The sequence below is a fragment of the Phodopus roborovskii genome, unplaced genomic scaffold (assembly GCF_943737965.1).
Source record: "Phodopus roborovskii unplaced genomic scaffold, PHOROB, whole genome shotgun sequence".
Taxonomy (NCBI): domain Eukaryota; kingdom Metazoa; phylum Chordata; class Mammalia; order Rodentia; family Cricetidae; genus Phodopus; species Phodopus roborovskii.
In genome coordinates this window covers 3,841,783-3,857,937 of record NW_026125543.1, presented here as the reverse complement: position 1 = coordinate 3,857,937, position 16,155 = coordinate 3,841,783, and positions in this window count along the sequence as shown.

Here is a 16,155-nt window from a genome sequence, read left to right as displayed (position 1 = left end):
GTTTCATGAGGAAATAAGTTAAGTAAATGGAAAATTTTAAAGTTTATGCAGAAAAAAAATTGAAAGCAGAGGACAACTTTGAAGAACAATGAAGAATTTCTACCCAGCAAATAAAAAGGAACATGTTTGTGATATATGCAGAAATGTGTATGAGGCTAAAAGCATCTGTAAAAGAACAGTATGCTTCACAATTCTACTAATTCTATTTATATCACATTTGGGAAGATGGTGCATAGTGGACAGGATATGAGGGTTTGCAGGATTTTAAGTGTGAAAAGATGGCTGACTATGAAAAAGGCATAAGGAATTTAGGAGTAACAGAGCCCTTCTGGATTATGATTCTGGTATTACAGTAAGATTGTCCAAATTTACTGAACCATGCACCTGAAATTGATGAGTTTTAATGTGTGCAAAGTATACTCCCTCAAACCTCGCAGGCAAGATGATCCTGTTGTGGGGTAATCTTTTTGTACACTGTGAAGATGGGTCTCTGCCTAAGGTGCCTTCTGATTGACTTAAAGAGATGAATGGCCAATAGCTAGGTAGAAGAGAACAGGCAAAACTTTGGGAGAGAGAGATGAACTCAGAAAAAAATCTGAGGTGCAGGGATTTCACCAGCAAGACACAGAGGGAGCCAGTTATACAGTATGGAGGAGAGGTAATGAGCCATGTGGCAGAACATAGATTGATATAAACTGGTTAATTGAAGTTGTAAGAGCTAGTTTGGAATAGGCTAAGCTAAGGCAAAGCTTTCATAATTAATAAAACGTCTCTGTGTCATTATCTGGGAGCTGGTAGTACAATGAAAGTTTGACTACATCATCCTGAAAGGCCAGGTAGAACAAGGGCAACATTTAGGAAATGGCTACTTGCATATTGCCTGAATCACAAATTAAGATTTTGTGCCAACACTTTGGTTGCAGAACATAGTGTCAACCAATCTCAAGCGGATTCAGAAGCTCCCTCTCCTCTGGCTAGCTTTCATGGTTCTAGAAAGTGCCATGTAGGCTGCTGAGGAGGAAACACATCAGCGATCTTAGCCAGCACCAGGCCATGCTTGATTCATACCGATCTTTCAGGGAAGATGTGCCCACTGTTGCAATAGTGGCATGCCTGTTATGGGGGCAAGCAACTGCTTTCTGGTTGAATTTGCTGAGCTCTGCTCCATAGGAGGGAATTTCATGACTGGCATTGGAAAACTTGTCAAAAGGCCACACCCAGGGGGGAGTCATAAGCCCTAGGGTTGAGCCTATTATTGTTACTTTTGCTGCATTCTCATGTCAATTTTATTTCCTAATATTAATGCTGATACCCATAGACTTGAGCTGCCCTCAACTTCAGTAAAAGAAGACTCTTTTTGCAGTAGGCAACAGTTCCTGCAGAGATTCATAACTTAGCCAAAGTGCTGAGAATAACTGACCTGTGTACTCAGTCCTAAACGAGGCATCTTTATCACTCCCCACTCCTGCCAAGGCTTAGAGAACATTATGGAAGAAGTGAAAACAACAAAAAGAGCTGGAGGATGAGGAGGAGTATTACAAAATACACTTCTAGACATGATATGGCCATTGCTTTCATGAACTCACAGCAGCTGTTGTTACCTGCACAAGATCAAGCCAGCCAAATTCCAGCTGAGATCAGGAAGAAACTCTTGGGGGTCCTTTGTTCTTTTGCTATAATTATTGCCTAAGAAACACAAACACGAGACTCAGCGCCCACGTGGAGTTTATTGAGAGAGGGGAGAGAAAAAGGGGGTAGCTGGTGGCCAACCGAAAGCAGGGGAGAGGTGGGGGAAGCAAGAGAGAAAGAGCAAGAGAGAGAAGGCAAGAGAGCAGTGCACTTGGCGCGCTTGCTTTAAAAGGGAAACTTGCCCATGCGTAACTGAGTCCCCTGGCAGCCAGGTAAAGCTTGAGCAGCCAGGTAAGTCATGATGTAGAGAAGACATGGCCATGAGCATCCCGCCATCGTTGGGGGGCGGGGCCAGCAGACTGCTGGTTCCCAACAGTTCTCTCCTTCCTGAAGAGATATTGGCAGTTGATAGCTGCTAGGGGAGACAGAATCTTCTTTTGGGGGGTATGGCTACAGGTATGTTTCTCATGGATGGCTCCATTTCCATGCACATACAGGCATCCTAAGTAAGACTTACTGTTATCAACAACAATAACAAAAAGACATGAAGTTAGCATAGGCCATAGTGGTAGTACCTGATAAGGCAGGAGAGTGGAAATGAGGGTAGATTTGACTGTATTTTATTATATATGTGAATGAGTTTCTTAAATAATTAAAAAAAAAAAACCTAAAATTATTTTCTGTGTCAGATTTTCTTTGAAAAGAGTTCTGCTGCTAGAAGCCAATGGCAACCCATCAGAAACCAACATCGTAGGATGAGTTAGTTAGTACTCAAGAGTAGCTGAGGTCTGTTTGGAGGGCAATGCCTCTTTTTGCTCTTGATCCACTGCCCTTCTCCCCCACCCCAAGGTCTGTTTTACTGAAAGACAGAAACCAGAAGGAGAAGCTGCAAAGGAGTCTAAGCACATTTGCTTTCCCAGTGTTACTCCCAGTGTTTCCTTCCTGGGGATTCTGTCTTAAAAAGAACCCTGTGTCCTCCCAGTTGAGGACCACAGGCATGGAAGCTGTTCGTCAGCCTGGATGGGCCAGCTACATGGTGCCCCCAGTGGGAGCAGGCACAACTGAGACATAACTTGGTTAACTCAACATAAGCAACTAGTAGGGTTTATTGGCCTCTGAACAACAGCGAGACCACAGCCATGAAGAGCTCTGCAAACTTCTGTTAGCCCGAAGAGCTAGCCAGCTGAACAAGTCACTGCTGACTTCATGGCTTGCCTCCAGGAGCCTGAACTCAGGGTTGGGAAATGCTTATTGCTGGGAGCCCTTTGATAGGCCCACCCACATTCTTCCACATCATTCCCATAACTTGTTCTAACCATCCGCCCAAGTTTTTCATTCCTGCCTGAGCTCTGGGCATTTTAAGATTTATTAAAACTGCCAGAGTTTTGTTGACAAATATTAGGACTGGCTGAGGATAATAGCTGGAAGATATGAAATGCTTGTGTCCCTGCACCCCACTTCACATTAAATGTTCAGATCACTTGTACTCATCTATCCTCTGAAGGCTAGGCCTCCCATGCAGCTAGTCTTCTCATAGGACTCTGGACACAGCCTCACTGAGTTCCAATTACTACCCATCCTTCTAGACAAGCTAAGGGACTTCTAAGAACTCTTCTCAGATACCAGCTTCTGTCCTATGATCCCATTTTCATGACTGTCTCTTCCCCAATGCCAGTGACAGTGCTCAGGTACAAGACGGTGACAGCATCTCTCTGTGGCTGGTTCTAGATGGTTCTTTCTTGGTCTGTTAATCCCATCCATGCCTTGGTAAACAGTACATTAGTCATTTTTTTTAGTGCAATTAAACCTTCCACTGCTTAGTTATGAAGGACTATTTTAATTTACCTCTGCCAAATTCTGCAATGACTAGGATGCCCTTAAGATAAACCCAGAACCCCCACCTTACCCTTCCTCCATCCTCTGTCGCTAGGTTCCAAGCTGTTTCAATTTTTCTTCCTCGGGGGCCAATTGCATCCACTGTCCCCTGTCTGGATTGCCCCTCCACAGTGTTGCAGTGGCTAGGCACTATGTTTGTAGGCTACATGGTATCTCTTCAATAAATACCACTTTATGTAGCCCTCCCTTCCTAAGATACCTAAGCGTAATTATTCTAATTTCCTTTCTTTTTTAAGCCTTTATCACTATCTAATACTGTAACAACTATATTTCATACATATTTGCTATATATCTACTAACTTGAGATCCAATATTATTTCCTATTATATAATTCAGAGTTAGAACAAAAAAGAAATGACAGCAAACTCAAACATAAATTTAAAATCCTAACACTGGGTTGATTTAAAAAAATAGCATCAATGAAGGTTAGTTCAGTGCTTGGACTACCAAAGCCAGAGTAAACAAAGAACAAGGACTCTAAGAGGCAGGGGCTATGACTGTTGGCTGTAAACCCAGGGCAACATGGTAAGGATGAAGGTACATCCATCACTCTTCTGAGAAAGCTCCACACACCCACACTTGTGTGACATGACAGCCACACTGGTCCACAGGAAGTCATTGAAGGATGTATGAATGAATACAGAATTATCAGTGATTTACTCCACTTTCTAGGAACCATTTTAGAAGACCATTCACTTTCGATGTCATCAGGGCAGTTCAGACAACTGAAGATTCACTCCACGGTTGTTTACTGAATAGGATTTCCAAGATCTTAGCCTTGGTCCTCTAGGACACAGAGAGAAAATTCCTGTGGCTGGCAGGGTTATGAGTTCTGTGCCAATAAGATTTCTGAAGCTGAAGAACAATGTCTTTTTGTGTGTAACATGGAAACAGGCTTTTGCTTTGCATTGTGTTTGGAGACAGAGAAGAACCAGGTAACAGCATACTGGCAACATTTCTGATTTTGTAATGGAGTTTGGGGCTCCCCAAACTTAATAGGGGTGGGAACAGCATCAGGGATTATGTACCGGGTCAGTAGCTGGAAGGGAATGATGCCAACTCTTTACACATTTCCACCATCAGTTTTAAACAGGCTGTGGAGTTGTTATGGTGCCAGTGGAATAGATGTATGTATGTGGACTGATGATAAGTCCCCCTTGAGTGCTTGTTTACTGGGCATGGGATGTGGCACAAATCCACAACCACGTGAAGACAGTCGTGTCTTCAATAATAGATGAGAGCAGCTACAGATGTGTGATGATGAGGCTGCTATGCTTCATATCATAAAGGGGAGGTGGGAGCTACTTCCTTGACAAATGCTTTGAACAATAAGCTAGATAATGACGAGATATTAAAAAAAAAAAATGCTGGGAGAACAGGTTTGTCCACTTCCTGTGGATAGGACAGACTGTGGGAAGAGCTAGGGTGGGTGGGGAGATGGAGAGGCCAGAGCAGACAGGACAGACTGACTATGGGAATGAGAAGTTCAGTCCACTTCCTTGTGGACTGTGCCTTCTCATGAACACAGCACAGTAAACAGCTATGGACTCTGATGTTTCACGTACCTGATAGATTTAATTTCCCAACTTATCTTTATGTTTAATCCATCTTTACTATCTTTCAGTTGCTTTCATTTGCTTTGTGGCAAAACAAAACATGAGATCTCAGTGCATATTAACTTTTGGTTAGAATCCTAGCTTCTCATAGAGGAAGTGTCTGCAGGTTTCTTGACTATTAGCAAGCAGATCCATCCAAACAAGAATGAAAAACCAGCAAGTATGTATCTTGGGGTGCTAGGTCTCTAGTGCAGCCGCTTGTTTGTTTCCATTAACCCTAAGGTGCCAGCTGATGCTAGACTGAGCAGTTAAGCTTCTAAATGAAGTCAAATTTTTATCCACCCGATCATGGAACCTTTCCTACGTGCCCTCTAGAAAGCATGAAAAAAAAAAAAAGTAAAAATAGATGAGGGGGGAGGACAGCGAGTGATTCCTGGCTGGTGGAAATTACAGGGTGTTGTGAGACCTAACAGAAGAAATGGTTTACTTAGACATGGACTAGGGATGGTCCCTAGCACTGTTACAACACCGTCCACATGCTTCTCCTAGTGTACCCTGCATCTTGTCCTGATCCTTGGGGCTGATTCCCAGGGATTGCATCAAAGGGCTTCTGTGCCTGTTAATCTAATTGGATTTGGCCACTAAGGATCCCTGACCAAAGGGTGGGGGAGGGGTGTACCTCAGGTAGGAGACTGTATCTGGGATTCCTTCTTTGAGGAACATTGTCCACTCTTGAAGGATGCAGCTCTGATCAGAATTGGCTGGGGGGTGAAGGGGGGGACTTCTGTGTACTCTTTTCCCTAAGTTCTAATAACCTCCCCTCTGGTTCTTCCCTGACTCTGGGGAGGTACCAGTCTTATTAGCCATGCAAAACTGCTTTCTACTTTCTGGTTTCCTTATATCCTGGACACGTCTTTTTAAAGTAGTCCCTGCAATAATTCTCCTACCTACACAGTGAATATGTACCATCACTTGCCTGCAAGAGCCTGATGCTGGATTCTCAGGGAGAGGCCATGCCTAAACTAAATGTGAAATAGATAGAAAAGAGAAAGCAGTGAGGTCAGAAGCAATAGCAATATGCATAGTGCAGAGCTGTAAAAGGAGAGGCCAGGGTGTTCCAACAGCCAGCGTTTGATCCTTTAAGCTTCTTTTCCTTCACCCCCGACATTCACGTGGACACCACACTCCATAATCTCTACTGCCTCACCACTAGCCTGCCCATTTCTCTTTACTTTCGCTGCCCTGTCCTGTCACTTCTTGCATATTACTATATCAGTTTTACAGCCATTCCCAACCCTTCACTGTTTCCTCCTCACATTGGGATAAATGCAAACCCCTGAGATCACTCTATTACCTTCAGTATATAACACCCCCTACCTGAGCTCTTCTCTGTCTTAGTCCTACTTACAGATGCACCAGGGTACCTTTGCTTTTCTGTCTCTGTCCCAAGCTGCTGACCATCATCAAAGATCCAGAACTAAATGTCCTTTACACCCTGGTGTGCTGCAGACAGGGCACGTAGCTTGACTACGTGCCCAGTAGATACAGTAAACAAGAAAGGGAGCAGCAGGGGCAAGCAGGAACTAAGTAGGAACAGACACAACATTCAGATTAGGGATCCTCCTGAGGGCAGTTGGGAGTCATGGAGTGTCTTAGACAAGGTGAGGACTATGATTCTTCACTTCTCCCTGGAAGCACTTGTGTGCTGAACAATAACAAAATGCTGAGATGCAATGATGGGGGCAAGAGGAACTCCAGCCTTTGTTCAGACAGGGCAGGATGATTAGAAAGGGAGGGGGCAAGATCTGAATGGAAAACCTTTGAGTCCAAGATAATGAATAGTAGTGGTATGTGGAAGTCACAATATAGTATTGAATGTGATGTATAAAAATGTAAGAGAGAGAGAGAAAGAATATAATGAGCAGACATCCCCAGTTACCCATGGGGATGGATTCCAGGATGCATACCCCACCCCCATGAATATCAGAATCTGATGATGCTTAAGCCTTATAGAAACACTACACTGCTTACATGGAACCTGTGCACACCCTCCTATCTATTGCCTCTGACTCTTCTCTAGCTTCCTCATAACTAACACAATGGACTTACCCTGCACTGTTTAAGGGAAAATAAGAGGAAAGTCAGTGCAAATGTGATCTCCCCTTTTATGTTTTTGCCAGCACATATTAATTGAACAAACAAAGAGACTTCTTTATTTTCCACAGATATTTGGATGAACCCACAGAGGCAAAATGCATGGATATAAAGAGCTGGTTATGATGTCCTTTCTCAAAAACAAACCCAAAATATCTTTATTTTTAAGCCAAGAAGAATACACATTAAATTCCATCAGGAATTTAGGGGCTGGAAATATAAGGAAGTTTCCCCTCGTCTGTATGTTTCTGTTTCTACTCATCTTGTTTTTGTTGCTTTTAAAAAAAAAAAAAAACAACTCACATGAATGGTTTACTAACAAGGGACAATTTTCTTACATGGCAAAGAGAAATTCTGGCTAGTATAACTTGGAAATGTAACTTCCAATCCATAAGCTACAGAGCTCATCAATGCTCATAGAACCTCAGCCCACAGAATGTGAGGAGCCTGAGAATTGGCCTGTCACTTGAGAATTAAGAGCAAGGGTGTCAGTATGACATGCTGAAGCTTCATGCGAGTGTTCTGCTGACTGTGGCTGCCAGGTCACGACAGTGCCAGTGTGGGGTAGTAGATGCAGAACCCATTTCACCATCCCTGAAGCTGTGGATGTAGTTAATGTTTGTCAGGAAAGCTAATGCTTGTTCTGCAGTAGTATATCCCCGAGAGGGGATGCATGCTTCTATAAATAACCCCTCAGCCATGCTCCCATAAGCAATACCAACTAAATTTAGTTGGTCACAAAAAAGGGAGAAGAGGGAAAGGGGGAAAGAGGAGAGGAAAGAAGAGGAGGAAGCAAAAGGAAGGGGAAGGAAGAGGAATGAAGGAGAAGGGACAATGGAAGGGAGATTAGTTAGGAAGAAGAAGAACATCTGAGGGAGTAATGGGGGACAAGAAAAGGTTTAAATATGATCAAAAAAGCATTATATATATATATATATATATATATATATATATATATATGTATGTATCATAGGGAAACCCATTCTTATGTGAAGTTAATACTGCTTTAAAATTTTTTACTTTCTAAAGCAATGACATATCTGGTTTACTTGAGTTTGAAAGTATTTAATAAAGATTAGTCAACAGCCAAAAACTAAAATAAAATCACTCATTTCATGAACAGTTCCAGTATTTACTTCCTAAATGATTTTGAGCACCTTTGTTCCTCTCACACCTTACTAATATTTTTTATAACTGAGATCAATAATCATAATGAATATAGACATTTGACCAGTGGTTCCATGAGACAATATGCAGAACAATCACAGCATGCTGAGACTAGAGCTTATCCTTCCTTCCTTCCTTCCTTTCTTCCTTCCTCCCTTCCATCCAGAGCATGTGTGAGTGCATGTATGTGTGTGTGTGTAAATTCATGTGTGCTACAGCATGCATGTGAAAGGCAGAGGACATTTTTGGAGGTCAGTTCTCACTGTCCATCTTGCTGAGATAGCATCTCCTTTGTTTCTGCTGCTGTGTGGCATACTCCAGGTGAGTTGGCCCATGAACTTCCAGGAGAAGCTTCTGGGTGATCTTCCTGTCTGTCTCCCATTTCACCACAGGGACGTTGAACTACAGAAACTCACCAACCCATTTCAGCACAGGGATGTTGAACTACAAATACTCACCAGCCCACTTCACAATATGGATGCTGGACTATAGATGCTCACCAGCCCATTTCACAATAGGGATGCTGGACTACAGATGCTCACCAGCCATTTCACCATAGGGATGTTAGACTACAGATGCTCACCAGCCATTTCACCACAGGGATGTTGGACTACAGAAACTCACCAACCTATTTCACCATAGGGATGTTGGACTACAGATGCTCACCAGCCATTTCACCATGGGGATGTTGGACTACAGATGCTCACCAGCCATTTCACCATAGGGATGTTGGACTACAGAAGCTTACCTGCTCATCCAGCTTTCCTATGTGAGCTCTGAACATCAAAATCAGGTCATAGGTTTTCACAGTAAGCGATTTGCCCACTAAGTCATCTCCTTGCCCCTAAAGTCAGTTCTTGATGAATAGTGTCAAAGCTAAACATCCTGGCCAATTTTCAATGACAAAGAGACACTGTCTCTTTACCCTTACCTTTCAAAATGTAGATGGACACCTCATCTGTCTAGCACAGTAGCACTGAAAATGCTTTGTTTCTTTTAAAATCAAAATAAAGGTAATAATAATGAATACATAACAACAAATCCACATTTTAATCATCTTTATGTTGATGCAATTGAAATAAATAATTTACATTTGTCAAAAGGAGTAAAGGCCTCCCATGAAAGCAAAGTTACCTACAACCCACGTTTCCTCCTCACCTTATTATAATTCCAGTGGATAATTCTATATATGTATAACTCTATACATTTAGCTGCTATTGTAAGTCAGACATTGTGCTACACAGAAAAAACAAAACAAACAAACAAACAAAAAACCTGAAAGAATGGCCAGCAAACAGGATTTGAAAAGTAATGAAAGGAGTAGATAACAAGAGGAACCTATTCAGGGAGAATGCTTCATGGGACAGCTGGCAAAGCAGAAAATGGGAAGTTCCTGCCATGTGAGAGCAGGAGGATATGACACAGCATCACAAGGGATGAAAACATTTGCAAACCATGCAGATGCCAGGACATGGGACATCCTTCTTCAGGCAACTGTCAGAATTAATCTTGGTTTTTTGTTTGTTTGTTTGTTTGTTTGTTTGTTTGTTTTCTGAAATGCATAACATATGAGCCCTGAAAGAAAATTTGTGATAATGTGGAAATGTCGATGGGCTTTTCCACAGGAGTATCCAGACAAAAATCTCAAGAGAAAGTGGGGGGGGGGGAACGTAGTAAATGGAGACCTACAAGACTGTCACCAACTAACAATTTGAGCTTCCATGGGAAGGCTACCATAAATGCCCTTCCCGGAGAGTGAGATCAACAACTAACTTATCCATGGAGCCCTCATCTAGTACCTGTTGGAAACAGAAGCAAACACCCATACATAAACACTGAGTCAAACTAGAATCCAGATGCAGAGGGAGAGGACAAGACCAGGTTGCAGAAACACATAGAGACAGCTGACCTGAACAAGGAGGAGCTAATGGGCCCCCCCAGACTGATAGCTGGGAAGTCAGCATGGGACTGACTCAGGCCCCCCTGAATATGGGTCTTAGCTAGAAGGCCTGGGCAGTCAGACAGTGGAACCAGGATGTATCCCTGGTGCACAAAAGGACCTTGCGAACACATCCCCCATGGAGGGATAACTGCCTTAACCTAGAGACAGGAGAGAAGCCCTAGTCCCTACTTCAAATGACCTGACAGATCTACATGACCCCAACTGGATGGCATTGCCCTACATGTGGAATTGGAGTGGGGGGATGGGAGGGGAGGGTGGTTAGGGTACATGTGAGGGGGCAGAGAGGGTAAATGGAGGGAGGGAGAGGGAACTGGGATCGACATGTAAAATAATAAATTAAATAAAAAAATTAAATTTAAAAAAACGTAGTAAGTGTTCTGTGGACTCAAGGATTGAGTGTATGAAGTCTAGGCTACTGTGCCTCTAGCAAATGGAATTGTCTACTATTTTATGTGTAGCCCTGTTTTCTTTTGTTTTTGGTTTTTTCCAAGAACACCTCAAATGATATCTGTCAGCACAATTTTTCAAACCCGAGTGAGCATAAAAATTATGATGTCACTGCTGAGAAATTTCCTCCAACAAGACTGAGGGGTTTTGGAGGCCTAAGTATGACAAACATGTCTCTGGCAGGCCTTGCCCTCCTTGCTAAACCATAGATGGCATTCTTAAAGCTAGCCACCAAGGTCTATTCTGTTATTTGGCCACTTGCTTCTTCTGAAGTTGACCATCAAGGTCGAGCTATCAAGGTATTGAAGCCCAGCGATCAAAAGCCCTGGCCCCCTTTGACTCACCTAATTAACATGCCTAATCAAAACAAACCAACCCATCCTAACATGGGGTTCCCTCCCCCAAAAACTGCTATTTGCTTATGGGCCATGTCTGTCTCCTCTATCCAGAGGCAGTCCTTTGTCATTATGTATCCTGCCCCCCAGGGGAAATGCCCCTTTTCCTCTCTTCCTTGTTCCTTTTTCCTGATCACTTGTCCTCTACCTCCAGACCTTGTCTCATAACCTGCGCGTTGTCCTTTTGGGGCAAATAACTCTCCCTTGGGCTAAGAGCTTGGTCTTGGTGTGTCCTGTGACAATTGCAGTCCTTTCAAAGACAATTTGTTTACAAAATATGGGGGGAGGGTCAAAATAAACTAACTATCCAACAATACAAGACCAACTAAACATATTTTGCTTTATCCTTAGGCAGACACACACTTATTTAGGTTAGTATTAATTAATAAGACAGACATTGACAATATGCTGCTGAATATGAAATATGGAAATGTACACAAGAAATTTTCTGATGCAATTTTTCTTTTTATAAAATTAGAAATATTTCATTTGGGGGTTTGAGAGATGGTTCAGAGGTTAACAGCATGTGCTGCCCTTACAGAAGGCCTGGAATGATTCCAGTAACCAAGTCAGATAACTTACAACTGCCTGGAACTCTAAGTTCAACAAGATTCAATGCCTCTTATCTTTCTGGGCACCTGTACACCTGTACATACACTTACACACATGTGCGCGCGCGCACGCACACACACACACACACACGCATAATTAAAATTAATATAAATAAATAAATGCCTCATTTACATTAGAACAGCAGCTATTGGGGGTACCAGACATGTTGCCACAAATCAAACATCTTTTAGACTTATACATTCATTACCCTTCAACTGGCCTCTCTTCCTTGTTTTATCTGCTCTGTGATCATTGAATTCTTGAATTCGGGACATTTCTTCCTAAACCAAGGTACAATGAGCGTCAATGGCTAGAATGGCTTACTGGAAAAAGCCCATTTAGGATTGACTAAGGGCAAAAGTGTTCCAGGTAGGTGAACAGCAGACACAAAGTTAGACATGTGCATTGTTTTGGAAAACTCGGGAGACCTACTGGCTGAGCAGACAATGTAGGAGACACAGAAGGGAGACCAATAAAGTGAGCCAGGTAAGAGGCTCTTGAATGACAGATTAAAGGGTGCTCGGGGTATTCAGAAAGTGATGGGGCCATGGAATCTGTAAGAAAAAAAGACTGGTCGTTGGAATTTTAGGAAGTCTCACTTGAGGTCTAAAAACAGAAAGATCTAGCTAGTTATTGCTGTTCACAGCTTGGAGGAAAAGATACAGAGACAGTAGCAATGAGGGTGGGGTGGTGACAAAGGAAACAAAATATTCACCACTAAGATCCAGGAAGCGTCCTGCAGGTGTGTCTGGGCTCTGAAGAGACCTGCTCACTGGCTGCTCATCCACAGCGCAGGGGATAGCTGTGGCACGGACCTGAGGGCTTTTACCAGGCACACCATCACTCACAGATACAGGCCCACATATTCAGAAACATCTCTGAACATCTTTGGGAGCAGATGCTATGTTCTCCTCCCACCTGATTTAAAGGAATTCAAGACGGAGACCAGACCGTATATAGCTACTAAGTGGCAAACACAGACAGGGAGGGTTCCAGCACCCAGTCTGGATTATCTATAGGCCAGTCACTCACTGGGCTGGACCTTGGTTGAGCTTCAGAGTAACCTGTACCTCATGCACTGCTGCTATCTCTGTTTTGTTGATAAGATCCTGCAAGATCACAGTGCTGGAATCTCTCCCGCAGCAGGCAGTGTGCTGCTGGATTTCAAAGCCCTGTCCTAACATGTGTGCACTAGCATGTGACAAGTCTCACAGGGTCAGGGGGAAAACTAAAGACCACCGAGGGCAGTGAGCCAAACACACCCAAATTACCAGTGTAAATGAACCAAGAAACTCATTTTTTCACCTTCAGGTATTAAACTTCTTCAGCCACTGTGCCTACAGTTGACGTTGACCCATCTCCTGGGGGTTTGTCTTCCCATATGCACAGACCTGTTTTCAAATGTTCAGCAGTATGGGGAGCCACACGATGGCTGCACTTCTAAAACAATGACAGTGAGGGACCCAGAACCTACTTCCTTAAAAACAAGCTGTTTGGGGCTGGGGAGATAACTCCATAAAGTTGTCGCTGTGCAGGCAGCAGGACTAGAGTTCAGATCCCCAGAACTGCTGAATGTGTGTGGTGGCACTCAGGTAATTCTACCCTCAAAAGGAAGAGGCAGAATGTTTTCTGAGACAACCGGCTCATGAGATGAGCTTATCAGCCACTCTGAGTTTAACTGAGAGACCGGGACTCAAAAGCAAAAAGAAGATCAAGATTAACCCCTAGCACCATTCTCCTGTCTCCACACATGGGCTCCCACATACTCAAGAACTCTCATGTATATAAACATGCGTATACATATGTGTAATGCACTACTCAGTAATCACATGAGAAGAAATGTGTCTGTCTAATTAGAAGAATGTTCTTTGACAGACAGAATCCACAAGTTCTCCTGCGAATAAAATAAGACTGACCCAATGGAAATTTTCTCTTTGAAGATGAAGGATCCAAATGCATTGTTTTGTAGTCAAGTTGCTGCTGGCTCCTGACAAAAAGTTTCTGCTGTGCAGTTTCTGGGATCAGGAGGGTTTGGTGAAGAAAGAACTAAGGAACCCAAGAACTCAGGGAGGTTCCCAGCTTTGCTACTTTTCAGAGGAAGCAAGGAGCTAAAAATAGATAGGGTTCGTTAGGAACTTGTTGTTCCTAAAGAAAGACATTTGTTCATCTTTGTCCTCCATTTATCAACTTTCCTTGTCTAGCGACCCCACCCATGCAAGGAGAAAAATAAACACAGTTCACATCACATCAGTAGCATATAAAATGAATCTGGCTTGGTTCTACTTGTATATCCCCTACACACCTGGGCCATGAATATGCTATCAACGTTGGTCTACACTTGTCTCTGAAATCTAAGAGACCCTCTGTGCTGCCCAAGAAGACATATTTCATTTTCTTGAACCATACCTCAGACTTGGCCCTTGGCACCTTGAACACTGGGAGGATGATTGGGCATGGGCACCCCTGAGGGCAGACAGCTCGGGAACATTGTGTGCCTGAAAGAGAATCAGCCAACCATCCCTTTGTGCATACTGTTCTCTCTGGCTGGCTTGTTAGTCTCTTTGGGTAGGCATCATGCCCTGACCTGGCCATCTTAGAGGCCTCTCACAGAGTCTAGTTTGTATATAGTGCTCACTGAAGAGCTTAGAGGTTGAAGGTTCAGACAGAAGCCAAGGAGAGAACCAGGGTGGAGGAAAGCTGAGGGCTGAGGAACACATAAAACCTGAGAGCAGGCTGTTTTCACAATGCCTGTGATAATACTCATTCGGATCTGATTTTGTCACCCAGGTCCAGTGGGACAGGAATAGAGCCCAATGTGGTACCAGGTGGCTGTCACTGGGGTGTGAGGCTGCAGTAGGCTGGCAACTTCCAAATTGGTCAGGATGGAAAGAGAAAAGACTCAAAGGGAGATTCACCTTCCTTCTGCTCCCTGCAAAGACCAGAGATGCTCAGAGATAATCAGGAAAGCCCAATAATTAACACATGCCTTTAGCACCGCCCCTTGATTTCTTGGTTGTTGGCAGCAGCACTGATCTGCAACAGTCACTAGGACCTGCCAGGCTCCGAGAGGGCAGAAAGGACACTGCCCTGACCTCAGAGATTTCTATATTTAAGGTGAATGTCCCTGCTGCTATTTTAGACCCAGTCTGTCACAACTCGATTATGAGTTCTTCTAATGTTGCTTCTCTTTAATGTTATTTCTCTGCAGCTGACATTATACATCGTAAGGTACTTTTCTGTTCTTTCTATCAAGAGACAGAAAGAACATCTAAGCATTGCACTATATTCGTGGAACAGCGTAGAAGTTTTATTAAAGCCAGGGCTACTGATGTTTATTTTGAAAAGTATCATGTGTGTTATGAAATCATTCACCTTACATAAGGTTACTGGTAAGGGCAGCTCCAGAATGTCTGTTCTGTAGGGGCTCAGAGTGCTGGAAGCTGCATCCACAGCATCTTTCACGATATTCAGAAAACCTCAGTGGTGTGTGTGTGTGTGTGTGTGTGTGTGTGTGTGTGTGTGTGTGTGTGTTGGGGGGGTGTCTCTGCAACTTTTGAAAGCAGTAGAGAGATGAGCCTCAGGAGGCAAGAAGGAGGTTTGGCACAACACGACTTCTGTAGCTGGTATTGGTTCAAACTTTGGGAGCCTGACTCCAAGTCATATTAGGCATATTTAAACACAGCACAATTTGGTGAACAATTATTCTGATGACAATTAACTTAATCCTGTCTGCACAATAAAGCATAGACAAATCTCCTTGAGGAACAAAGCTAAATACACATTGGACATGACTACATCAAAACTCCTTGTATAGTCCATAAAGATAGGTTCTACAGACTGAGAAAAACAAATTCATAATAAAGTTCTGGAGGAAGGTCCGGTGGCAGAACAGTCTCTAGCCACACAGATAGCACAAAGCATGTCTGTTCCAGCCTTCCAGGTGGATAAAAGGTTTCTGCACTCCTTCCCTTGAAGAACAACCTATGTTCTTAGCATTTCAGGTTCCCCTAGTACATGCCTTTGAGCACAAATATCTCCATGCTCCTTACAGTCTGAATAGGTGTGGCCACTGAAGTCCTCAGCTACATCTCCCATCATTCCTATCCCCTAGCTATTGATGCTTTTAGCTTAACCCTGTAGTCATCATGCTTCCCAGGCTCACCATAGTCCTCTCAAGGAAAGTCCTATTCTATTTCTGTATTCCAATCAGCTTTGTTGGTTTTCGATATTTATCATAATGCACAACTTAATTAAGAGTTATGCCCCATTTCTTAACTACTGTAGAGCCCCGCACTCTCCTTTCACTGTCCCACTATCTGAAGGGCTGTCTTCACTT